The sequence below is a fragment of the Rhinopithecus roxellana genome, chromosome 15 (genome assembly GCF_007565055.1).
Source record: "Rhinopithecus roxellana isolate Shanxi Qingling chromosome 15, ASM756505v1, whole genome shotgun sequence".
NCBI lineage: Eukaryota > Metazoa > Chordata > Mammalia > Primates > Cercopithecidae > Rhinopithecus > Rhinopithecus roxellana.
In genome coordinates this window covers 5,811,149-5,837,558 of record NC_044563.1, presented here as the reverse complement: position 1 = coordinate 5,837,558, position 26,410 = coordinate 5,811,149, and the positions used below count along the sequence as shown (strand labels likewise).

At 41.1% G+C, this 26,410-nt stretch overlaps 1 protein-coding gene across 13 annotated transcripts in view; it reads left to right on the top strand.

Annotated features, from left to right (window-relative positions):
* The window catches only part of PPP6R3 (protein phosphatase 6 regulatory subunit 3), a 159,894-nt gene that overhangs the window by 18,705 nt on the left and 114,779 nt on the right, over positions 1–26,410 (top strand). The window contains exon 2 of one of the 13 annotated variants that reach the window (XM_030918775.1): positions 23,931–24,035. The exons of 11 other annotated variants lie outside the window; for them this stretch is intronic. The gene's annotated coding sequence lies outside the window, so the exon portion shown is untranslated. Of the gene's footprint in view, positions 1–23,930; positions 24,058–26,410 lie in introns of all 13 variants that reach the window. One more of the 13 variants, XM_030918773.1, reaches the window with a different exon arrangement.

Below are 26,410 nucleotides of genomic sequence, written 5' to 3'. Positions count from 1 at the left end.
AGAGAGAGAGAGCTGGTTTAGCAGAATTGTTGTGAGGATTAAAGATAAGTATTACTGGGCATGTGTGTATCTATCTTCAGAAGAAAGTAGAGTCCATTCTCTCTGTTTACCCTCTTGTCAGGCCTAACATTTTTCAGTTCTTGGTATCAGTTACTAGTAAAGTGCCTCATGGTTAGTGTAAACCTTCAGCAGCCTGCTGTGCTTACTTACCTCCACTTGCAGGAGGTAGGTGTGCCTTTTTATTTTGCTTGCTGAGTGCCTGCTGTTAAATTGTCACTTGTGTTTGATTCTTTACATGTGTTACTTGTAACTCTTTATTCCTTCTAGATGAGTATGAAGTGCGAGGTAGTCATCTTAAGATGAAGCAGCTGTGAAGGAGGGAGGCAGTCTGGCCAGAATGTTTAGGAAGAAGGTCATTAAGGTGATCAGAAGTGGGTTAGAACCTTGGTTTGACCACTGACTAGCTGTCTTACCTTGGGCAAATTGTCTCACCTTTCTAAGCTCCAGTTTCTTCACATGTAAAATGAGAATCATATTAAAATTATCCTGGCCAGGTGCGGTGGCTCACGCCTGTAATCCCAGCACTTAGCACTTTGGGAGGCCGAGGCAGGCGGATCACCTGAGGTCAGGAGTTCAAGACTAGCCTGGCCAACATGGTGAAACCCTGGCTCTACTAAAAAAAAAAAAAAAAAAAAAAAATTAGCCAGGTGTGGTGGCAGGCACCTGTAATCCCAACTACTTAGGAGGCTGAGGCAGGAAAATCGCTTGAACCCGGGAGGCAGAGGTTGCAGTGAGTCAAGATCATGCCAGTGCATTCCAGCCTGGGCAACAGAGTGAGACTGGCCAAAAAAAAAAAAAAGAAGAAAAAAAACTAAACTCCTACCTTTCCCATAGAAAATGACTTTGGGTAATTTGAAATTGTGGAGTGTTTTGTTTTTGCAAGTTTTCTAGTGTAGAAGTCCTAAACGTACACAGAATAAGTGGTTAAATGTTAATGAATAGTAGCTTATTTTATGCACTCTGGCTTTGGTTTTGAAGTCTTGACTTTGGAGGTAGGATATTGTAAACTTTTTTATTCAACTGACTTTCCTTTTTTGGTTTGGGATAGAAAGTCTTAGCTTTTGAAAAAAAAATATGTGATATTTATTTTGAAAAAAATTATAGAGAAGGCTAAAATCCATTCTGATCACCTTTTCCAAATCCTTTTCCATCTTCTGTTGTTACTGTTTCCTTTCTTGATTTTTTTTCTGGATATTTGCATATATTTGCTGGGTGTGTGTGTTTTATATAAATATAATAGCATCATACTATTGTGCGGTTCTTTTTTCATTCATCTCTTTTCACTGAGTCCCATGTAGTACTAATAGGTCTACCTTTTTCTTTTTAATAGCTGCATATTGGCCGGGCGCGGTGGCTCAAGCCTGTAATCCCAGCACTTTGGGAGGCCGAGACGGGCGGATCACGAGGTCAGGAGATCGAGACCATCCTGGCTAACACAGTGAAACCCCGTCTCTACTAAAAATACAAAAAAAACTAGCCGGGCGAGGTGGCGGGCGCCTGTAGTCCCAGCTACTCGGGAGGCTGAGGCAGGAGAATGGCGTAAACCCGGGAGGCGGAGCTTGCAGTGAGCTGAGATCCGGTCACTGCACTCCAGTCCGGGCGAGAGTGCGAGACTCCGCCTCAAAAAAAAAAAAAAAAAAAAAAAAGCTGCATACTAAGGGTATACTTTATCGCCATTTCCCATATCAGGGGTCTTTAGATTTTGTTGTTGTTATCACAAACAATTCAGCTGGCTTTTAGTTCGATGTAATAAAGTTCTTTGTTTTTAGAAGCCTTTAGAATTACATTGTTTAGTACAGAAATAAAACACTAAGTTATAAGCTGAGTTCTTTTGCTTTTTTGTCCTTGCAAGTACAAATGTTTAAGCAAAGGGAAGAAAACTTTTCTTAGAAATGTATTTTGTTTATCTCCTTTCAAAATGAGATGTGACATTGTTTTTAAATTCTATAAATGACTAATTATTTAGCAAATCTTTTAAACTTGTGGGAAAATACATAACATAAAGTTTGCATTTTCACCAATTCTAAAAAAGTTCCCAGCAAAATTGAGCAAAAAATATGGAGAGTTCCCATATACTCCTGTCTCCACACTTTTGCAGTAACATCCCTTAGGAAAATGGTGCATTTGTTAGAGTTGATGAACCTACAGCAACACATTATCGTCCAAAGTCCATACTTTACATTAGGGTTTACTCTTGGTATTACACACTCTATAAGTTTTTTAGGCTGGAGTGTAGTGGTGTGATCTTGGTTCACCGTAACCTCTGCCTCTCGGGTTCCAGTGATTCCCCTGCCTCAGCCTCCTGAGTAGCTGGGATTACAGGCACTTGCCACCAGCCTGGCTAACTTTTGTATTTTTAGTAGAGACGGGGTTTCACCTTGTTGGCCAGCCTGGTCTCAAATTCCTGACTTCAGGTGGTCCGCCCTCCTTCGTCTCCCAAAGTGCTGGGATTACAGGTGTGAGCTACTGTGCCCAGTCATATTCTGTAAGTTTTGAAAAATGTCTAAGGATATGTAGACACCATTGTATCATACAGAATAGTTTCACTGCCCTAGAAATCCTCTGTGCCTCGTCTATTCATCCCCACCTCGCTGCAACCTCTGGCTTTTTTTGATCCTTTTACTGTCTGCATAGCTTTGTCCTTTGCAGAGTGTCGTACATTGTTTATGTAGCCTTTTCATATCGGCTTCTTTCACATAATAATATGCATTAAGTTTTCTTCATGTCTTTTCATGGCTTGATAGCTCATTTGTGCTGAATAATATTCCATTGTCTGGATGTACCAAAATTTATTCATTCACCTACTGAAAGACATCCTGGTTGCTTCCAAATTTTGGCAATTATGGGTAAAGATGCTGTAAATATCCGTGTGCAGGTTTTTGTGTAGACATAAGTTTTTCAGTATACTTGGGCAAATACCAAGGAGTATGACTGCTGTGTTGTGCAGAAAGAGTATGTTTAGTTTTGGAAGAAACTGCCGAATCGTATTCCACAGTGGCTGTGCCATTTTATATTTCCACCAGCAATGAATGAGAGTTCCTCTTCCCCCACATTCTTGTCAGTGTTTCGTGATGTGTCTTGGGTTTGGCCATTTTGATAGATAAGGGCTATCTCATTGTTGCTTTAATTTGCAGTTCCCTAATGATGTATGATGTTAAACATGTTTTCAAATGCTTACTTGCTCTCTGTAATGTTTGCTCAGGTCTTTCATCCATTTTATTTTTATTTTTATTTTTTTGAGACGGAGTCTCGCTCTGTCACCCAGGCGGGAGTGCAGTGGCCAGATCTCAGCTCACTGCAAGCTCCGCCTCCCGGGTTCACGCCATTCTCCTGCCTCAGCCTCCCGAGTAGCTGGGACTACAGGCGCCCGCCACCTCGCCCGGCTAGTTTTTTGTATTCTTTAGTAGAGACGGGGTTTCACTGTGTTAGCCAGGATGGTCTCGATCTCCTGACCTCGTGATCCACCCGTCTCGGCCTCCCAAAGTGCTGGGATTACAGGCTTGAGCCACCGCGCCCGGCCAGTTGTAGGTTTTTGATAGATGTTGTTTATCAAGTTGAGGAAGCTTCTTACTATTCCTAGTTTTCTGAGTGTTTTTTGAAATCATGAACAGGTGTTGGATTTTGTTAAATGCCTTTTCTGCATCTGTTGATGTGATCATGTGAGTCTTCTTGAATCTGTTGATTTGGTGGATCATATTAATTGATTTAAAAAATTATTTATTTTGAGACAAGAGTCTCACTTTGTCACCTAGGCTGGAGTGCAGTGGGATGATCTTGGCTCACTGCAGCCTTGGCCTTCTGGGCTTAAGCAATCCTCCTGTCTCCGCCTCCCAAGTAGCAGGGACTATAGGTATGTGCCATCATGCCCGGCAAAGACTTGAATATTAAAGCAGCCTTGGCTGGGCACAGTGGCTCACACCTATAATCTCAACACTTTGGGAGGCCGAGGCAGATGGATCACTTGAGGCCAGGAGTTTGAGACCAGCCTGGGTAACACAGTGAAACCCCGTCTTAACTAAAAATACAAAAAAAAAAAAAAAAAAAAAAGGCTATGCCTAATTTTTTGAGACTCAAAATGAGTCTCAAAAAGAAACAAATTAAAGCAGCCTTAAATACGGGATAAACACTTGGTTGTGGTATATAGTTTTTTATATGTTGATTCAGTTTTCTCATATTTTCTTGAGGATTTTTACATCTGTGTTCATGGGAGATATTGGTCTGTACTTGCCTTGTAGTGTATTGTCTGGTTTTGGTATTATGGTTATGCTGACCTCATAGAATAGAATTAGAAAGTATTCCATCTGTGACGGCTGGGCGCCATGGCTCAAGCCTGTAATCCCAACACTTTGGGAGGCCGAGGCGGGTGGATCACAGGGTCAGGAGATCAAGACCATCCTGGCCAACATGGTGAAACCCCATCTCTACTAAAAATACAGAAATGTAGCTGGGTGTGGTGGTGGGCACCTGTAGTCTCAACTCCTCAGGAGGCTGAGGCAGGAGAATGGCGTGAACCTGGGAGGTGGAGCTTGCAGTGAGCTGAGATCACGCCCTGCACTCCAGCCTGGGCGACAGAGCAAGATTCCGTCTAAAAAAAAAGTATTCTCTTTTCTGGAAGCGATTTTAGAGAATTGGTAAAATTTTTTCCTTAAATATTCAGTAGAATTCACCAGTGAACCCATGTGGGCCTTAGTGCTTTCTGTTTTAGAAGGTTATTCAAATTTTAAATTTATAGCCCCTTAAGATGATCTCTGTTTGTGTACATTTTGGCAGATTGTTTCTTTCAAGGAATTGTTCCATTTCGTTTAGGTTATTAAAGTTTTGAGCATAGAATAGTTGATGATATTTCCTTATTCCTTTAATGACCATGGTATCTGTAGTAATGTCATTTTTCATTTTTAGTATTGGAAATTTATGTCTTCTCTCATTTCTCTTTCTCCTCAGCCTGGCTAGAGTTGCGTTGATTTTATTGTTCTTTTCCGAAAACCACCTTTTGTCTTTTTCTCTCTTGATGTCCTGTTTTCAGTTTCATTGATTTCTGCTCTAATTCTTACTTCTTTTTTTGTGCTTACTTTGGAATTAATTTGCTCTACTTTTTGTGGTTTCGTTTTTTTGTGTGTTTTGTTTTTTGTTTTTTTTGAGACAGAGTCTCTCTCTGTCACCCAGGCTGGAGTGCAGTGGCCGGATCTCAGCTGACTGCAAGCTCCACCTCCCGGGTTCCCGCCATTCTCCTGCCTCAGCCTCCCGAGTAGCTGGGACTACAGGCGCCCGCCACCTCGCCCGGCTAGTTTTTTGTATTTTTAGTAGAGACGGGGTTTCACCGTGTTAGCCAGGATGGTCTCGATCTCCTGACCTCGTGATCCGCCCGTCTCGGCCTCCCAAAGTGCTGGGATTACAGGCTTGAGCCACCGTGCCCGGCCTGGTTTCGTAAGATAGAAGATTAGATTATTGGTTCTGGATCTTCTTTTTTAGTGTATTACTCAATGCTATAAATTTCCTTCTAGACACTGTTTTTGCTGTATCCCACAAGTTTTGATAAATTGTATTTTTCAAGGCCAGGTGCAATGGCTCATGCCTGTAATCCCAGCACTTTGGGAGGCCGAGGCAGGCGGATCACTTAAGGCCAGGAGTTAGATCAGCCTGGTGGCCAACATGGCAAAACCCCGTCTCCACTAAAAATACAAAAATTAGCCGGGCATGGTGCCACACGCCTGTAGTCCCAGCTACTCAGGAGGCTGAGGCAGGAGAATTGCCTGAACCTGGGAGGCAGAGGTTGCAGTGAATGTAGATTGCACCACTGCACTCCAGCCTGGGTGACAGACCAAGACTGTCTCAAAAAAAAAAAAAAAAAAAATTGCATTTTTTTATTTACTTAAAAATACTTCTAACTTTCTTGAGATTTCTTAAAAATACTTTTAACTTTCTCTTGAGATTTCTTTTTGACCCCCATGTTATTTAGAAGTATGTTATTTAATCTTCAGGTATTTGGGGATTTTTCAGTTGTCTTTATGTTACTGATTTCTAGTTTGATTTCATTGTGGTCTGAGAGTACATTATAAGATTTCTGTTATATGTTTTAAGGCCCAGAGTGTGGGCTGTCTTGGTGAATATTCTGTATGAACTTCAGGAGAATCTGTAATCTGCTGTTGTTGAAATAATGTATAGATGTCAATTATATCCAGTAGATTGATGGTGCTATTGAGTTCATCATGTCCTTAATGATTTCCTACCTGTTGGATTTGCCCATTTCTGATGGAGGGGTGTTGAAGTTTCCAACTATGATAGTAGATTCTTCTGTTCCCCCTTGCAGTTCTATCAGTTTTTGTCTCGTGTATTTTGACAGTGTTATTAGGCAAATACACATTAAGGATTGTTATGTCTTCTTGAAATATTTCCTCCTCTATCATTATATAATACCTCTCTTTAGCCTTGGTAACTTATTATGAGGTCTGCTGTGTCTGCAGTTAATACAGCTACTCCTGTTAGCTTTTGATTAGAGTTAGCATGATATATCTTTTTCCATCCCTTTCCTTTTTTTTTTTTTTTTTTTTTTTAAACAGGGACTCGCTGTATAGCCCAGGCTGCAGTGCAGTGGCACAGTCATAGCTCAGTGTAACCTCCCAAGTGTGTGCCACCATACCCAGCTAATTAAAAAAAACATTTTTTTTTGTAGAGATGGTGTCTCGCTGTGTTGCCCAGGCTGGTCTTGAGCTCCTGGGCTCAAGCAGTCCTCCTATCTTGGCCTCCCAAAGAGGTGGGATTATAGGTGTGAGCCCAGCCCCCCATTCCTTTACTTTTGATCTACATGTGTCTTTATATTTAAAGTGGCTTTGTTTTCTTATTTTTGGTTTCTATGTTTTTGTTGGGAGCCACGGGGGAACGGCTTCTTCCCTGTCATTAGAGGTGCTCACAATTTTCTCAGCCACTCCAAGTTTGGGCCCTAGATAGAACACCTGGGGGGTCCTGGTGGTGGCTGGACACATCAGGCATGTTCTCATCATGTAGAAGGGGCACTGGCTAGTTGTAGGGTGTGTCCTGATTGATCATGATGGCCTCCTTGTAGTGTAGGGGCTGAGTAGGGGTAGAATCACAGAAGCTGGTGATGGTTAAGGACACATTGGCTCAGGCATTCTTGAGGAAGGCAACAAGTCTCGCTGCCATCTTGGTCTTGAATCTGGCAACAGCTAGGTTCCTTGTAGACGACATGTAGTTGCGTCTTACTTTTTGATACACTCTGAAAATTGCTCTTTTAATTGGTGTACTTAGACCATTGACCTCTAATGTGATTATTGATATAGTTGGATTAATATCTGTGATACTTATTGCTGTTTTCCAGGTTTTGCCCTTATTTTTTTGTTCCCACTTTTGTCACATACACTTTTTCTGCCTTTTTTTTTGGTTTTAATTGATCATTTTATATGATTTCCATTTTTATCTTCTTTCTTAGCATATTTATTAAACTACTGTTTTTGACTTTTAAAGGGTTACACTGGAGTTTGCAACATTTATTTGCGGTTAATTTATGTCCACTTTCAAATAACACTACACAGGTAATGCACGTACAGGCATACCTCATTTTATATTGGCTCACTTTGTTACACTTTGCGGATACTCTCTGCATGTGTTTTAAGGAACAAATTGAAGGTTTATGGAACCTTGTATTTGCAGGGCTATCAGTGCCATTTTTCCAGTTGCATGTGCTCATTTCTTTAGCATTTTTTATTGGTAAAATACTTATAATTAAAGTCTGTGCTTTTTTTTTTTTTTTTTTGAAGACTTAACGGTATTGCTCTCAATAGTGTAAACATAATGTTTGCATATGGGAAACCAATATATTTGTGTGACTCACTTTATTGTGACATTTGCTTTATTGTGGTAGTCTGGAACTGATCCTGTAATATCTCTGAGGTATGCCTTTACCAGTAATAACAAATATTTCTGATTCCTCATTCCTGCCTCGTTGTCATTTTTACTTATTCATAAGCATGTATAAATACATAAGGAAGCATACTTAATTGAGTACATTGTTATTATTTTGAACAAACTACTGTTAATTAAGAATAAGAAAAATCAGGCCGGGCGCGGTGGCTCAAGCCTGTAATCCCAGCACTTTGGGAGGCCGAGACGGGCGGATCACGAGGTCAGGAGATCGAGACCATCCTGGCTAACATGGTGAAACCCTGTCTCTACTAAAAATACAAAAAACTAGCCGGGCGAGGTGGCGGCGCCTGTAGTCCCAGCTACTCGGGAGGCTGAGGCAGGAGAATGGCGGGAACCCGGGAGGCGGAGCTTGCAGTGAGCTGAGATCCGGCCACTGCACTCCAGCCCGGGCGACAGAGCGAGACTCCGTCTCAAAAAAAAAAAAAAAAAGAATAAGAAAAATCAACTTTTTTTTGAACCTTCACTTATTCCCTCTCCAATACTCTGATCTGTGTTTCCTGCCTGGATCATTTTCCTTCTCTCTGAAGTAATTTTGTCATCGTAGGTTTACTGGAAACAAAGCCCCTCAATTTCGTTTGTCTCTTTTACTTTGAAGGATACTTTTGCAGGGTGCAGAATTCTAGGTTGATGTTATTTTTCCCCTTCTCAGTATTGTAAATGTTTTATTCTACTCTTTCCTGCTTGCATGGTTTCTAAGGAGAAGTTAGATGTAATTCTTGCCTTTGCTACCCTGTAGGTAAGGTCCCCCCCAACTCCGATTTCTTTTAAGATTTTTTTGGATTTTCTGAAATTTGACTATGATATTCCTCGGTGTTGTTTTTTTTGGTGGGGATAAGTGGGGAGGTCATTGCTTGGCTTTTTATTGGCATTGTTTCCAGAGCTTCTGGATCTATGGTTTGGTGCCTGACAACAATCTGGGAAAATCTCAGTCATTATTACTTCAAATATTGCTTCTTTCCCCCTTTTTCCAGATATTCCCATCACATGTGTTACACCTTTGGTAGTTGTCCCATAGTTCTTGGATATTTTCTGTTTTTTTTTTTTTTTTTTTTTTTTTTTTTTGTATTTTTTCTCTTTCCTTTTCAGTTACAGAAGTTTCTATTGTCATATCCTAATACTCAGATTCTTTCTTCAACCGTGTTTAGTCTACTAATAGATCCACAGAGGGATTCTTCATTTCTGTTACAGTGTCTTTTTCTCTAGCATTTCTAATTGATTATTTCTTAGAATTTCCATCTGTCTCCTTAGTTATCTTTCTGTTCTTGCTTGTTGTCTGCCTTTTTCACTAAAGGCTTTAGCGTATTAATCGTGTATTTTAAAAAATTGCTCGTAGCTGGGCATGGCCTGTAATCTCAGCACTTTGGGAGGCTGAGGCAGGCAGGTTGCTTGACTCAGGAGTTTGAGACCAACCTGGCCAACATGATGAAACCCCATCTCTACAAAAAGTACAAAAATTAGCTGGGCATGATGGCGCACACCTGTAGTCCCAGCTACTTTTGGGGCTGAGGCAGGAGGATCACCTGAGCCTAGGAAGTCAAGGCTGCGGTGAGCCTTGTTTGTGTCACTGCACTCCAGCCTGGGTGACAAAGGGAGATCTTGTCTCCAAAAAAAAAAATTGCTGGTTTGGTAATTCTGCCATTCCAGCCATCTCTGACTCTGGTAGTGATGCTTGTTCAGTGTCATTGTTAAACTTTTTTTTACCCGAAGTCTCAGTGTTTCAACCAGAAGGTTGTTAAGTGTCTTCAGCTGTATGTGTATGTGTGTCTGTGTGTCTGTGTGTTTGAGACAGAGTCTTGCTCTGTTGCCCAGGCTGGAGTGCAGTGGTGCAGTCATCTTCTAGGTGCAAGGATCCTCCCACCTCAGTCTCCTGAGTAGCTAGGACTGCAGTCAGACACCACTGTGCCCAGCTATGTTTTTAAAAATTTATTTTTTATAGAGATGGGTGTTGCTGTGTTGCCCAGGCTTATCCTGAACTCCTGGGCTCAAGCAGTCCTCCTACCTCACCCTCCTAAAGTGTTGGGTTTACAGCTGTGAGCCACTGCCCGCAGCCCATTTTAACTGTTTTGGAGTGTACAGTTCAGTGGCATTAAGTACATCCACACTGTTGATCAACCATCACCACCATCCATCTCCAGAATGGATTTCATCTTTCCATACTGAAACACAGAACCCATTAAATCATCTTTTGGCTTCCTTGGGCTACATTGAAAGAAGAGTTGCCTTGGGCTAAACATAAATTACAGTTAACACTAATGATAGCTGATGAGCTTTAAAAAAATCACAAAAAAACTCCACGTTTTAAGAAAGTTTATGAATTTGTGTTAGGCCTCATTCAAAGCTGTCCTGTGCCACAGGTTGGACAAGCTTGCATTAAACACTGACTTCCCATTAGCCACTCCCGCCCAGACCCTGACAACTGCCATTCTACTGTCTCCATGAATTTGACTACTCTTTTTTTTTTTTTTTTTTTTTTTGAGATGGAGTCTTGCTCTGTCGCCCAGGCTGGAGTGCAGTGGCTGGATCTCGGCTCACTGCAAGCTCCGCCTCCCGGGTTCATGCCATTCTCCTGCCTCAGCCTCCAGAGTAGCTGGGACTACAGGCGCCGCCACCTCGCCTGGCTAATTTTTTGTATTTTTAGTAGAGACGGGGTTTCACCGTGTTAGCCAGGATGGTCTCGATCTCCTGACCTCGTGATCCGCCCGCCTCGGCCTCCCAAAGTGCTGGGATTACAGGCTTGAGCCACTGCGCCCGGCCGAATTTGACTACTCTTAAGTACCTCGTGTAAATTGCATCATACAGTATTTGTCCTTTTATCACTGGCTTCAAGCACAGTGTCTTCAAGGTTTACCCATGTTGTAGCATGTGTCCGAATTTCCTTTCTTTTTTTTATTTTTAAATGTTTTTAGAGACAGGATCTTGCTCTTTTGCTGAATACAGTGGCATGATCATAGCTCACTGCAATGTCATACTCCTGGGCTCAAGGGATCTTCCCACCTTAGCCTCCCTAGTAGCTGGAACTGTGGGTGTGCACCACCATGCCTGGCTAAGTTTTATTTTTATTTTTTGAGGTCTTGCTATGTTGCCCAGGCTAGTCTTGCCTGGCTTCAAGTGATCCTCCCACCTTGGCCTCCCAAAGTGCTGAGATTTCAGGCCTAAGCCACTGCGCCTGACAAACTTTCCTTTAAGGCTGAGTTATATTTCATTATATGTATATACAACATTGGTTATCCATTTATCCATCAATGGACACTACATTGCCTCTGGCTTTTGGCCAGTAAGAGTGATGCTGCCATGAACATGGGTGTATAAATATCTGTTCAAGGCTCTGCTTTCAGTTCTTAGGGTATATACCCAGAAGTGGAATAGCTAGATCATATGGCAGTTCTCATTCTACTTTTTTGAGGAGCTGCCATACTGTTTTCCATGACTGCACTGTTTTACATTGCCCCAGTGGCGCATGAGGGTTTCACTTTGCCCACATTAGCTAGCACCTTTTTTTGAGTGCTTAGACATGAGCTGTACGGTGGTTTTCAAAGCATTGTTGGTTGCTTAAATCCTTCTGGCAGCAAAATCCAGGGAAGTTTTCTTTGTAGAATTTACAAGGTCTGTGGTACTATATTTTCCTTTTCTTCCTACCATTCTTGGCCTCTCTTAATTTTCTTCTGGGCCACTTTCACATTTTGTTCTCCAGCCTTTATTATTTTCCACACTGTCCCTTGGGTGGTCTCCACTTTCATGGCTGAACTTACCAGGTATGTGCCAATGATGCTCATACCTACTTCTAACCCTGATTTTCTGTTGAGTTCCGGTGCTTAACGGGCATTTCCACTTGTGCTCATTCTGCCCTCAAAGCAGTTATGACCCTGGTAATGTAGGGTCTAAGTGCTAGTGAGCCTGAGTCCTGATACTTCCAAAGCCTGGTTATTTGCTCTCTTAGCTTCAGTTTCCTTGCTTACATATGGGAAGGATAACCGTAATTTTTTTTTTTTTTTTTTTTTTTAGGCGGAGTCTGGCTCTGTCGCCCGGAATGGAGTGCAGTGGCCTGATCTCAGCTCACTGCAAGCTCCGCCTCCCGGGTTTGCGCCATTCTCCCGCCTCAGCCTCCCGAGTAGCTGGGACTACAGGCGCCCGCCACCTCGCCCGGCTAGTTTTTGTATTTTTAGTAGAGACGGGGTTTCACTGTGTTAGCCAGGATGGTCTCGATCTCCTGACCTCGTGATCCGCCCGTCTCGGCCTCCCAAAGTGCTGGGATTACAGGCTTGAGCCACCGCGCCTGGCCGATAACCGTTATTTTAAGGATTAAATGCTAGTTCATATGTTTATATTATAGTATGCCTTGGTGGTAGTTAGCATGTCTAGCCATTATCACTATTATTCTTTGTATAATTTCTTCCTCTATTTCATAAATTTTTAAATATTGTCATGAGATTATGTAATCAAAAGGTGTTGCCATTTTTATTTTTTTATTTTTTTATTTATTTTTTATTTTTTTTTTTATTTATTTTTATTTTTTTTTTTTTGAGGCGGAGTCTCGCTCTCTCGCCCGGACTGGAGTGCAGTGACCGGATCTCAGCTCACTGCAAGCTCCGCCTCCCAGGTTTACGCCATTCTCCTGCCTCAGCCTCCCGAGTAGCTGGGACTACAGGCGCCCGCCACCTCGCCCGGCTAGTTTTTTTTGTATTTTTAGTAGAGACGGGGTTTCACTGTGTTAGCCAGGATGGTCTCGATCTCCTGACCTCGTGATCCGCCCGTCTCGGCCTCCCAAAGTGCTGGGATTACAGGCTTGAGCCACCGCGCCCGGCCTTTTTTATTTTTATTTTTATTTATTTATTTATTTTTTTGAGGACAGAGTCTCGCTCTGTCACCCAGGCTGGAGTGCAGTGGCCGGATCTCAGCTCACTGCAAGCTCCGCATCCCGGGTTTACGCCATTCTCCTGCCTCAGCCTCCCGAGTAGCTGGGACTACAGGCGCCCACCACCTCGCCCAGCTAGTTTTTTGTATTTTTTAGTAGAGACGGGGTTTCACCATGTTAGCCAGGATGGTCTTGATCTCCTGACCTCGTGATCTGCCCGTCTCGGCCTCCCAAAGTGCTGGGATTACAGGCTTGAGTCACCGCGCCCGGCCTACCATTTTTAATTTTTAATTTTTAATTTTTTAGAGACAGAGTCTTGCTTTGTCACCCAGGCTGGTGTGCAATGGTATGAACATAGCTTGCTGCAACTTTCAGTCCTGGGTTCAAAGTGATCCTCCTGCTACAACCTCCCAGTAGCTAGGACAACAGGTGTGAGCCATCATGCCTGGGTTAAAAAAAATTATATAATATATATAAAAATATATAACATATAACATATAACATATTATTAATATATATTATATTATATACATTATATGTTATATATTATATAATTATTAATATATAATATGTTATATAATTATATATTTATATTATTATATAATTATAGTATATGTTATAATATATATATTATATATATAGTAGAGATAAGGTCTTACTGTGTTGCCCAGGGTGATCTCAAACTCCAGACCTCCCGCAGTACTGGATTAGAGGCATGAGCCACTGCACCTGGTCAAGGTACTGTTATTTTTATTAATCTCGTATGTCATTATAGTACTCTTCTTTAAAAAAAGCTGGTACCTGGCCAGGTGTGGTGGCTCACGCCTGTAATCCTAGCACTTTGGGAGGCCGAGGTGGGCGGATCATGAGGTCAGGAAATGAGACCAACTTGGCTAACACGGTGAAACCCCATCTTTACTAAAAATACAAAAAAATTAGCGGGGCGCGGTGGCAGGCGCCTGTAGTCCCAGCTACTCGGGAGGCTGAGGCAGGAGCATGGCGTGAACCCGGGAGGCAGAGCTTGCAGTGAGCCGAGATCACGCCACTGCACTCCAGCCTGGGTGACAGAGCGAGACTCCGTCTCAAAAAAAAATAAATAAAAAAAGCTGGTACCTGTATGCAAGTGTATCAGCAATAGGTGGATGGACCTGTTTTCCTATATTCCCCTCCCAATATTAATTAGTTCTAATTATTTACGATTTGTTTGCAGGTTCACTGGATATAAAGGAATACCTTATGGATTTTCATTAAGAAAATTAATGAAAAACTAATAAAAAGTTAAATATTAATGAAATGTTGACTTGCATTTTGGTTTCTTCTTGGCTGATTTCTTGATCACTGGGTTTCTATTTCTTTGGCTCCCAGTAGGTATTGTATAAGCTTAAAAATTATCCTCTGGTGTTTTGAGTTTACTCCCCTTTTTGAAAGGACTCTCTGTTTTGTTTTCATCTCTGTACTTTATATCATTGCTCCTCTATTGTCTGGATCTTACGCGTCACCCAGCCCCATTATTGAGAACTGTATTTACAGCAAGCCCCTTCAAAACAAATTTTATATTTGTTTTTACAATATACAGTTAATTTCTTAGTGTCATCAGCTATAAATGGAGTTATGAGAAATAAATGAAAATGATTGAATAAACATTTCAGTGCCTGTGAAGTGCCACACTGAAAAATGTTTAAGAACTGCCTGGCACGCATGAGATCCTCTGCAGAAGCAGTAGCCGTTATGACACTTCCACATGTGCCATAAACGTTTCTTTTCATGATTTGGGAGGCAATAGCATGATGGAAATAGGGTGGCATTTTTGTGTCCTTCCTTAGGCACTTCCCTACTGTGTTACCTGGGTCAGTTACTATCTTTCCAACTCAGATTATTTGTAAAACATGATACAACTTACTATATAAGATTGTGAGGGTCAAATGTAAATATGTGAATACATTTGGTAAAGCAAAGTACAGATGCTAAAACCCTTAAAAAAATCTTTTCTTTGCACCTTCCTTTGCAAATATAGATTGCATTATTCTTTTATAACAGCTTTATTAAGACATAACTCACCCACTTAATGCATACAATTTAATGCTTTTTAGTATATTCATGTAGTTATACAACTGTCATCACAATCACTTAGAATATTTTCATTATTCCACAAGAAACCCTATACCTGTTAGTAATTAGTAATCACTTTTCATTTTTCTCTAATCTCACTATACCTAGACAACCACTACTGTACTTTCTGTTCCTATAGATGTGCCTATTCTGTGCATTTTATGTAAATGGAATCATACAAACGTGGTCTTTTTTTGGGACTAGCTTTTTCCCCCTTAGCCATCTTTTCAATATTTATCTGTGTAACATATATCAGTACTTCATTTCTTTCTTTTGCCAAATGATACTCATTATGTGGGGAATGTTACCTTTTATTTATTCATTCATCAGTTGATAGATACTTGGATGTTTCTGAGTTTTGGCTTTTATGAATAACAGTACTGTGGACATTTATGTACAAATTTTTCTGTGAAAGTATGTTTTAATTCTCTAGGATACATACCTAGGAGTGGAACTGTTGGGTCATTATGGAGCTCTGTGTTTATTCTTTTGAAAAACTGCGAGACTATTCTCCAAAGTTTCTACACCATTTTACATTCCCACCAGCAGAGTGTAAGGATTCTGATTTTGTTACATCCATGCCAACACTTTCGTTTTTTGAGACAGAGTCTCACTCTGTTGCCCAGGCTGAAGTGTAGTGGTGCAGTCACAGCTCAGTGCATGATAGCCTTGACCTCCTGGGCTGAAGTGATCCTCCCACCTCAGCCTCCCAAGTAGCTGGGACCACAGGCATATGTCACCACATCTGGCTAATTTTTTTGAGTTTTTCTTTTTTCTTTTTTTGTTTTTTGTTTTTTTGTTCTTGTTGTTAAGACAAGGTTTCACTACGTTGTCCAGGCTGGTCTTGAGCTCCTGGGCTCAAGCGATCCTCTCCTCTCACCTTGGCTTCCCAAAGTGCTGGGATTACAGGTGTGAGCCACTGTGTCCAGCCTTTCCCATCCCTTCCCATTTCCCCTTCCTTTTTGAGATTAGGTCTCTCTGTATTGTCCAGGCTGGACAGGGACTCCTGGATTCAGGCAATCCTCCTGCCTTAGCCTCTGTAGTGGCTGGGAATGTAGACATGTGACATTGCACTTGCCTCATTTGCTTTTTTTTTTTTTTTTTTGAGACATTCTTACTCTGTCACCCAGACTGGAGTGCAGTAGTGCAACCTCCGCCACCTGGGTTCAAGCAATTCTTGTGCCTCAGCCTCCTGCGTAGCTGAGATTACAGGTGTGTGCCACCGCATCTGGCTAAATTTTGTATTTTTAGTAGAGTCTGGGTTTTGCCATGTTGGCCAGGCTGGTCTCAAACTCCTGGCCTCAAGCAGTTCACCCACCTCGGCTTCCTAAAGTGTTGGAATTACAGCAGTCTACTGTGCCTGGCCTCACTTGCCCTTTTTAAAATTGAGTTGTTTGTCTTTATTACTGAGTTGTAGGAGTTTCTTATCTGTTCTGTATTCCTGTCTTTTTTTTATTTTTCTTTTGAGACAGAGTCTTGCTCTGTCGCCCAGGCTGGAGTGCAGTGATGCAGTCTTGGCTCACTGCAAACTCCGCTTCCCAGATTCACGCCGTTTTCCTGCCTCAGCCTCCCAAGTAGCTGGGATTACCGGTGCCTGCCTCCATGCCCAGCTAATTTTTTGTATTTTTAGTAGAGACGGGGTTTCACTGTGTTAATCAGGATGGTCTTGATCTCCTGACCTCATGATCCACCTGCCTTGGCCTCCCAAAGTGCTGGGATTACAGGCGTGAGCCACGGCACCTGGCCTCTGTATTCCTGTCTTTTGAGACAGGGTTTCACTCTGTCACCTGGCTGGAGTGCAATGGTGTGATCACTGCTCACTGCAGCCTCCACTTCCTGGGTTCAGGTGATCTTCCCACCTCAGCCTCCTGAGTGTATACTGTAGGAGGGACTACAAGTGTATACTACCATGCCTGACTGATTTTTTTGTGCTTTTTATAGAAACGGGGTTTTACCATGTTGCCCATGCCGGTCTCAAACTCCTGGGCTCAAATGGTGTGCCTTCCTCGGCCTCCCAAAATGCTGGGACTACAGGCATGAGCCACTGCGCCCAACCTTGTATTTGTATATAAATCTTTATCAGGTATATGATTTGTCAGTATTCCATTCTTTGGGTTTTCTTTTCACCTCTTGATGGTGTTATTACTGAAGGATGAAAACTTTTAATTTGAAGTGCAATTATCTTATTTTTCTTTTGTCGTATGTTTTTGGTGTCATATCTGAGAAAGTTTTGCTTAATCCATGGCCACAAAAATTAACTCCTGTGTTTTTTTCTGAGTTTTGATTGTCTCGTTTTTTAATGACCATACTTTATTGGATAGGTAAAAGAACCTTGGTTCAGATGAGATCATTGTTGTTTATTGTTGGATATTTAGGAACCATGTATTTGTGGATGACCTGGATTGTTTGTTCTGTGGTTTTCCCCACAGTGTCATCTTCCTCTATATTTAGACATTTCTTTCTATTATAAGCCCTTTGGACATTATTATATATGACTTTGTGTTCAGTTATAAACACCTTAGCATAAACTCATAGAAGTAGAATAATTGAACCAAGGGGTGTGTAGATTTTAACACCTTTTTATTATCTGTGGCCAGAAAAATTACCCCAGTTACCATTTTACCAACAGTTCCAGTCAGTTTTATGTTAATACATTTAAAAATTTGTTTTATTAGGGGTAAATTTGAACATGCAGAAATTGAACAGTATAATGAAACTATCAATTAACCCAGCTCCAGCAGCCATACACTTACAGCCAGTCTTGTCCCACTTAACTTCCCCATTTCCCACTTCTCTTCTATATTGTTACTACTTAAAAACTCTATTGAATTACAATAGAAATATAGAAAAGTACATATAATAAGCAGATTTTCACAAGCTGAAATCCACCTGGGCAATGTCCACTTCCAGTTACGCCCTCTCTAGGGGCAGCCGGTGTTCTAACAGCTAATAGCACTGATTAGCTTTGCCCAGTTTTATTTCTATTAAATAGAGTCTTACAGTAGGTACTCTTATATCTTTCTCTTGATGTTGTTTGTAAGATTACTGAAGTCATTGCATACTGCTGATTATTTGTTACTGTTGCTTCACAAAATTTTGTCATAGGAAATTGTTCTGTTGTTGATGGACATTGGATAGATGGTAGCTTTGGGCTGTTACAAATAGTGCTGCTCTGAACATTCAGTTTTTGTCTTTTGGTCAACAACATACGTATGCATATCTGTTGTTCAGTATACCTAAGGGTGAAACTGTTAGGACATAGAGGTGTATGTATAGTGGTGGCATCTGCTAAAGCTGTTGTACCAAATTAGGCTTCCATCAGCAATGTGTGAAAGTTCCACTTACTCTGGATCCTCTCCAGTGTTTCATATTTTTCATCCTTTTCATTTTAGCCATGCTGGTAGCTGTGTAGTGATGTCTTATGGTAATTTTAATTTACAATAGTGAGGTCAACTGCCTTTTCATACGTTTATTGGTCATTTGGATATCCTTTTTTATGAAACGTGTTTAAGCCTTTCTTAAAATATTATCTTTTTTCTGTTTGTATTACCTTTCTGTTTTTTTGCTGCATAATAAATTATCCCCAAGCATAGTGGATTAAAACAGCAATCAACATTATCTTGCAGTTTCTGGGAGTCAGAAACTTGGGAGGGGCATGGTTGTCTGCTTCTGGCTTGGGTGTGATTAGCTCTCTGAAGCTTTCACAGATCCGCTGGAGGATCTGTTCTAAGGTGCCTCATTCACGTGCCTGGCAAGTAGGTTCTGGTTCTGGCTGTTGGTGGGAGACCTCAGGTCTTTTTCACATCAGCTTTTGCCAGGGATGTCTGAGTGTCCTGTTCTCAGGACATGGTGATAACTTCTCACTGAGAGAGTGATTCGAGAGAAAGGGCCCCAAGTGTGGAAGCTGTCATTTTTGTGACCTAGTCTTGGAAGTCACGTAGCGTCTAGCTTTCCCATGTTCTGTTTGTTAGAAGAGAGGCACATTGTGCACTTTTTAAAAAGTGACAGAGTCTCACTCGGTCACCTAGGCTGGAGTGCAGTGGCGCGATCACAGCTCACTGCAGCCTTGACCTTCCTGGCTCAAGGGATCCTTCCACCTCAGCCTCCTGAGTCGCTGGGCCCACAGGTGCGTCACCACCACATCTAGCTAAGTTTCGTATTTTTTGTAGTTGGGGTTTTGCCATGTTTCCCAGGCTGGTCTCAAACTCCTGGGTTTGGGCATTCCTCCCACGTTGGCCCTCGAAAGTGCTGGGGATTATAGGCAAGAGCCACTGTGCCCAGCTGAGATGTATTTTAAAACATCACTTGGTAGGATTTTTGTATTTTGGGCAGGCATCTCTTGTCAGATGTATGTATTGTGAATATCTTTATCTATTCTGTGGGTCCTCATCATGTCTTTTGAGGTGAAGAAGTTCTATTAAATTTTTTTTTCCTTTATAGTCCATTATGTTTTGAAGATATTCAAATAATTATTGCTTCTTCTATAAATATGTCTGTATATGTCCTCAGAGAATAAGGACTCTTAACCGTAACAACCACAAAGCCTCACATCTTAAAAATAAAATGAACACACAATTGCTTGACATCATTCAGTACTTAGACTTGAAAGTTCCAGTTGTTTCATATAACTTTTTTGTGTGGTTTTCTAATTTTGGCAGTGGCAAATCAGGATCTAAATAAGAGCCACTGTTTTTTTTTTTTTTTTCAGTCTATGGGTTCCTCATTTTTTGCTCTTCTCCCACCATGCTATCCATTTGTGGGAGGACTGGGCTCCTTGTTTTGTGGTATTCCCCACAGTGTTGTGTAGCCTCTGTTTTCTGTGCACTGGTAGTTGGATCTTTAGGAAGTTTCTCTTGGAGAATAAACTTTGTTGGACTCTCACTTTAAACCTTTTTTTTTTTTTTTTTTGAGACAAAGTCTCACTCTGTTGCCCAAGCTGGAGTGCAGTGGCAGCATCTCAGCTCACTGCAACCTCCACCACCTGGGTTCAAGCGATTCTCCTGCCTCACCCTCCCAAGTAGCTGGGACTACAGGCACGTGCCACCACGCCAGGCTAATTTTTGTATTTTTAGTAGAGATGGGGTTTCACCATCTTGGCCAGGCTGGTCTCAAACTCCGGGCCTCAAGTGATCTGCTCGCCTTGGCCTACCAAAGTGCTGGGATTACAGGCGTGAGCCACTGTGCCCGGCCTTCAAATTATTTCTTAAAATGCATGTGTGTCCAAAGTTTAAACTGAAAGAGTTGTTTTCTTAATTCCAACTGTATTTTTAAAGTATCATTCAACTTCAAGTAATAATTAAATTTTTCATGTTTTGTTTATAAGTGAATGTATGTAAATAATACCAATTTTTTGGCCACTAATTAATTCAGCAGATACCTTGGGTTCCTGCCCTGGGCCAATCCTAGCGCTTTTTGTGCTTTGGTCATACAGTAAGTCCTCACTTAACACCATTAACGGGTTCTTGAAAACTGCAAACTTAAGCAAAATGACATAGAACTAAAACAGTTTTATCTACCTCATCAGTGTTATAATGGGATGGCATTATCCAAGAACCTGCCATATGTCGTTTTGCTTAAAGTCACAGTTTGAAAAAACCTGTTGACACTATTAAGTGAGTACTTACTGTGTACATGGTTAAAGATGGTGGACATGGGGCTGGTACCCTCATGAAATGCTCAGGACAGTGTTTCTACGAAAGACAATACAGGCTATGTATGTAATCTTACATTTTCTAGTAGCCACATGAAGAAAGTAAAAAACACGTAAAACTAATTTTAATGTTTTATACAACCCAATATATCCAAAATATTATTTCAACATATGATCAGTAGGAAAATGAGATATTTTCACTTTTTTTTGTACTGAATCTTTGATTCCATTGCATATTTTATACTCTTAGTACCTCGTAGATGAAACTAGTCACATTTCAAGTGCTCAGAAGCCTTATATGGCTACCATAGTAGACATTATATATCAGAATTACTATTATTGTTCATGCTCACATGGGAGTTGCAGGAGGCGCTGACCAAGAACCCAAGTAAACAATGGGTTGGAGTGGCCAGAGGAGACTGGGAGATGAATTAGGAAGCTGTGTCCAAAGGGTATCTTTATGGATGAATGCACACTCCAGTTTACCTTATTCCAGGCCATGGCAAAAAATGCAGAGAAGGGAAAGTGTAAGGCGGAACTGACAATGTTTTGGTGAATTGGATTGAAAGGGAAAAGAGGCTATTTTCCAGGCTGCCTTTCACAACTGGGGTGTGCCTTTTACTGAGATGGGGAGAGCATGGTGAAGAGGAGGTTGGGTTGGGTGGGCAGTGCGTGATGGAGAGCAAAAGCTCCATTTTGGAGATTAAATACCATGTGCTTGTGAGATATCCGAAGGGAAATGTCTGCTAGTCATCGGGTTACCTGTGTTTGAAATGCCGTGATGGTTTTGGTTTTATAAATTTGGACCTTAGTTGTGTTTATGGGGAGGAAATTTTTTTTTTTTTTTTTGAGACGGAGTCTCACTCTGTCGCCCAGGCTGGAGTGCAGTGATGTGGTCTTGGCTCACTGCAACCTCCGCCTCCCAGGTTCAAATGATTCTCCTGCCTCAGCCTCCCGACTACCTGGGACTACAGGCACACGCCCCCACGCCTAGCTAATTTTTGTATTTTTTAGTAGAGACAAGTTTCACCATATTGGACAGGCTGGTCTCAAACTCATAACCTTGTGATCCGCCTGCTTCAGCCTCCCAAAGTGCTGGGATTATAGGTGTGAGCCACCGTGCCTGGCCTGGAGAGGAATATTTTAAAAACCCACGGAAATGGCTTCGTTTATTCAACAGAACTTGTCTTGAATCTCTCAGCGCTTTGTTTTAGTTGCTGGGGAAACAGCACAAATAAAACAAATGTGAATTTACTTTGAGCAATGTGGTGCATTCAGGAAAGTGTGCTAGGTCCGCAGCCTGACCTCTGTGGGAGCCTCTGTGTTATCAGTGGGACAGAAGGAAGGAAGGAAGGAAGGAAGGAGAGGAGCCCCCCTCCAACTAGGGAGACTGAGAAATGGCCAGTGAGAAAACGAGTGTGTGACATCAGAGAAGCCACGTGAGGAGAATGTTCTAATGAGGAGAGTCTTCTGGGGGACTGCCTTGCATGCTGCTGAGAGTGAGGTGTAAGTGAGAACAGAAGAGTTTCATTTGGATTTAGCCCCATCTGGAGGTTGTCAGTGACTTGAAAGAGCAGTTTGAACTGAGTGGTAGAGAGATTGCAGATTGGAATGAGGTGAAGAGGGAATGGTATCAGACAAAGGACTCTTTTTCTTTTAAATAACCCCTACAAATCATTGAGAAGACCAACCCAGTAGAAAAGTAGACAAAGTATATAAACAGACAGTTGGCAGAAAAGTAAAGTATAAATGGTTCTTAAATATATGAACAGTGCTCAACCTCACTCAAGAGGAAAGCAAATGCTTTGTTGACCAGGTGTGTGGAAACAGGCTTTCACACATCACTGGGGGAATATGGATATACCTGACTTCCGTGGAGAGCCGCTTGGCCATGTACTAATTAGAAGCGCACATTCTTTCATCCAGCAGATCCACTTCTGGAAATGCTGGCATGTTTTTGTAATAGCAGAAAGTGAAAACTAAATGGTTATCAGTGGTGGCCTGGTTAAATCAGCAGTAAAACAAAGGAACATCTATACCAGGTAAAGCATTATATTCCTGAAGAAAGTATAAATTTTTTTTTTTTTTTTTTTTACTATGCTATAAGTCAGGTTCTTTGAGAGTTACTTTTTTTTTCATTAAAATTTGTCAAGATTGAGAAACATACAAGTGGGTCTGGTATAGGCCACACAACGTATATAGAAAGGTGCCTTTTTTTTTTTTGAGACAGAGCCTCACTCTGTCGCCCGGGCTGTAGTGCAGTGGCCAGATCTCGGCTCACTGCAAGCTCCGCCTCCCGGGCTCACGCCATTCTCCTGCCTCAGCCTCCCGAGTAGCTGGGACTACAGGCGCCTGCCACGATGCCCGGCTATGTTTTTGTATTTTTTTAGTAGAGACGGGGTTTCACCGTGTTAGCCAGGATGGTCTCGATCTCCTGACCTCATGATCCACCCGTCTTGGCCTCCCAAAGTGCTGGGATTACAGGCTTGAGCCATCCTGCCCGGCCGAAAGGTGCCTTTGAAAAGAGCTGTGTAGAGCTTGTCCTTCTGCCCTGACCCTCTACTTTTTTGCATTTCACTTAAGTCAGTAGGCTATATTCCCTTCTCCAGATACCTGTTAGGATTCTTTTGAGTGGATTCTTTCCTATTTCATATATGTAATAAGCTATACACCACAGGAAAGGGTATCTTAAATATCTTTATGGATGAATGCACACTTCAGTTTACCTTATTGCAGCTAAAAGTAATTGTACCTCTTGTCAAGAGAGCATCCCGTTTTACTTGGTTTGGCTCACTGACAAAGTAAGCAAGCTCCTGATGCAATTTGAGAGCCCTGAAAGCAGCAAATGGGGATTCTACTTCAGCTGTCTAGTGTGGGAAGATTTTCTTGGTCAAGTTTTTGTTGGGGGAAAGAACAGTCCAAACCTTTGTGAGCTGTATGTTCTCATCCCAGCTACATGCACGTGGCTATATAGAACTTTTTGCAGTTTGGCCTTCTTTGGAGATAGCAACGTGTTTTTACATGTGGACTAAAGCAAAAATGAAAAACTAGGCACATGCCAGTAGACCAAATCAGCGTCCTAGCAGAGCACACTGGCATTGTACAGTTTATATCCTCTGTCCCTGGGGTCTGGCTTCCATTTACTTAATTTCTTAAGAGTTTACACTGGTATTTATATATTTTTTTCTTTATTTCTTTGAGTATCTTGGTTTCACTTATTTTATTTCTTCTTTTCTATGTCTTCTTAGATCTAAAGGAATGAAGAATTTTAGGATTTGAAGTGTCTTAAGTAATCATTTAGTCTAAACCTCTCATTTGCAGATAAGAAAACAAACTCAGAGAGATGTGGTGACTTGCTCAAATAGTGACAGAACTTCCTCGGCCATATGGAGGGGTCATATAATACCCTTGTGTCATCAGTTTGAGGTACCTCCCATAATTTTAAGGGGTATGTGGCTTTAATTACATTACTATTTGAATGGAGAATATTAATTTATATGCTGCACTAGTTCATTTAGAATCATGGACACAATCGAGTTGAACTCTTCTACACTTTTTGGTTGAGAAGGTTAAGACCTAGAAGATGGAAATTTATTCATCCAAGATTACAGACCATAAACATTTATTCTGTGTTTAGATTTTTTTAAATTGAATTATTTTTATTTATTTATTTAGAGAGAGGATCTTGGTATGTGTGTGCTTAGTTTTAACGTGAGTCAGAGCAGTGCTATCTAGTAGAACGTTGTATTAGGTTGGTGCAAAAGTAATTGCAGTTTTTGCAATTAAAAAGTAATGGTAAAAACCATGATTACTTTTCACCAACCTAATATAAGTAGTTAAAATTAATTTAAAATTCAACTCCCGGGGGAGTGGGGTGGAACAACAACAGAAAACCAGCTCCTTTGCCTTTACTAGCCATGTTTCAGGTGCTTAGTAACTGTGTGTGGCTGTGGAATTGGACTGCTCAGCTGTAGAGTGTTTCCCTTTCTTGTTAATCTTGTTTTAGAAATGTTAGTGGTGGAGACCAAGGCATATGAATATGACTAGAATTGCCAGCTACACATTAGAAGGTTTAGATTTAAAACTGGGAGTAAAGACTTAACTCTTGGAGCTTGGGATAGTGCTACAACTAGTCCTGGCCTGAGCCTTTTCTTCATTCATGTTTTATCCTTTTTTTTCTTTATTTTTGGACACTGATAAGAACCTGTATGAGATTCTTTTTTTTCCCCCGGTGTTGCAGGTGTCTTGTTTTACCAGTTTATTAGATTGGTGCAAAAGTAATTGTGGACTTTGCCATTAATTTTAATTGCAAAAACCACAGTTACTTTTGCACCAACCTAATAAAAATCCCAACCTTAGGCTTGAGTTCTCCTGGGCTCAAGCAATTTTCTTACCTCTGCCTCCTGAATAGCTGGGACTGTAGGTGTGCACCACCACACCTGGCTAATTTTTATATTTTTGATAGAGATGGGGTCTTGCTCTTTTGCACAGGCTGGTCTCTAACTCCTGGCCTCAAGTGATCCTCCTGCTTCAGCCCCCAAGGTAAGGTGTTGGGATTGTGGGCATGAACCACTACTCCCAGCCCTTTATACTTAAAAAAAAAAAAAAAAAAAAAAAAATTTCCTAACTGTAAATCGATAAATAATAGCTATTATTTATAGGGTACAAAGTGATGTCATGATTCTTGTATACAATGTAGAATAATTAAATCAAGTTAATTAATATTCATCACCACAAATACTTTTTTGTGGGGAGAAAATTGGAAATTCTCTTTGTGATTTTGAAATGCGCAGTGGGATGAGTATTTACTACATTCACCATGCTATGCACTATATCTCAAAGAAAAAACCCCTTTTTCCTCCTAATTAAGGCTTTGTCTCCCCTGACCATCATCTTCTCCATTCCTCTCACCTTCCAGCAATCTTTATACACTTATCTCAGGTAGTAACCACTTGATTGCCAAGATTCCATATAAGAAGTTTTAGTCTTTTTTACCTTTGTACTATGGATTATGGAAGTTTCAGCTTTTACATCAAATTAAGGTTGATTGTGTACCTTGGCTGAGTCCACTAAATATAGCTTGGTGATTGGGATCATGTAGTCATTTGTACCTTTGCTGTGCGTCCTTGCCCACAGTTGTTACAATAGGCAGAGAGAGTTCTTTGGGCCTTACTTCAGATGTCGATGTACTAATTTATGACTTGGTTCTATTTTAATAGCAGCTTAGATTGTGTTGGCTTCATGTATACCTGCAGTGATTTGAGTGTCCATTAGGGTGCATAGCCAGACAATAATGTAATCCAATTAGGTGCCAAGGTGTTTACTTCAAGTACTTTACATACATGATTTTGCTTTTAGAAGGTGATAGTATGGATTTACGTTGGGTGTTTTGTACTTTACACTGTAGTCTTTTTGCATTTTTTCTTCTTTTTTTGGTATGGTGATTATTGATTATTGGCTTAGAAGCCTTGGTACTCCTACCTCGGCCTGCATTAAAATGGTTGGTCTTTCTGAAATTGACTGATCGAGTTGCCTATATATAGATTTTTGTTGGAAGATGCCTCTGAAGACGTAGGAATTAGGTTATTTATCAATAGGCACGTAAGTTGGTTGTTTCCTGATTATGGGCATTTGTGCAGTTATTTTTGATGGTTTTTGTATTCAAAATTTTGTGGATGATTTTTAAATTTACAGTATGCTATGCATTGAAGGTAAAAATGGTGAACAAATCCTCATAGAGATGAATTATCTTCCCATCTCATTACCTTCCATCTCTTCAAACTTGGGTGTTTTAGAAAATG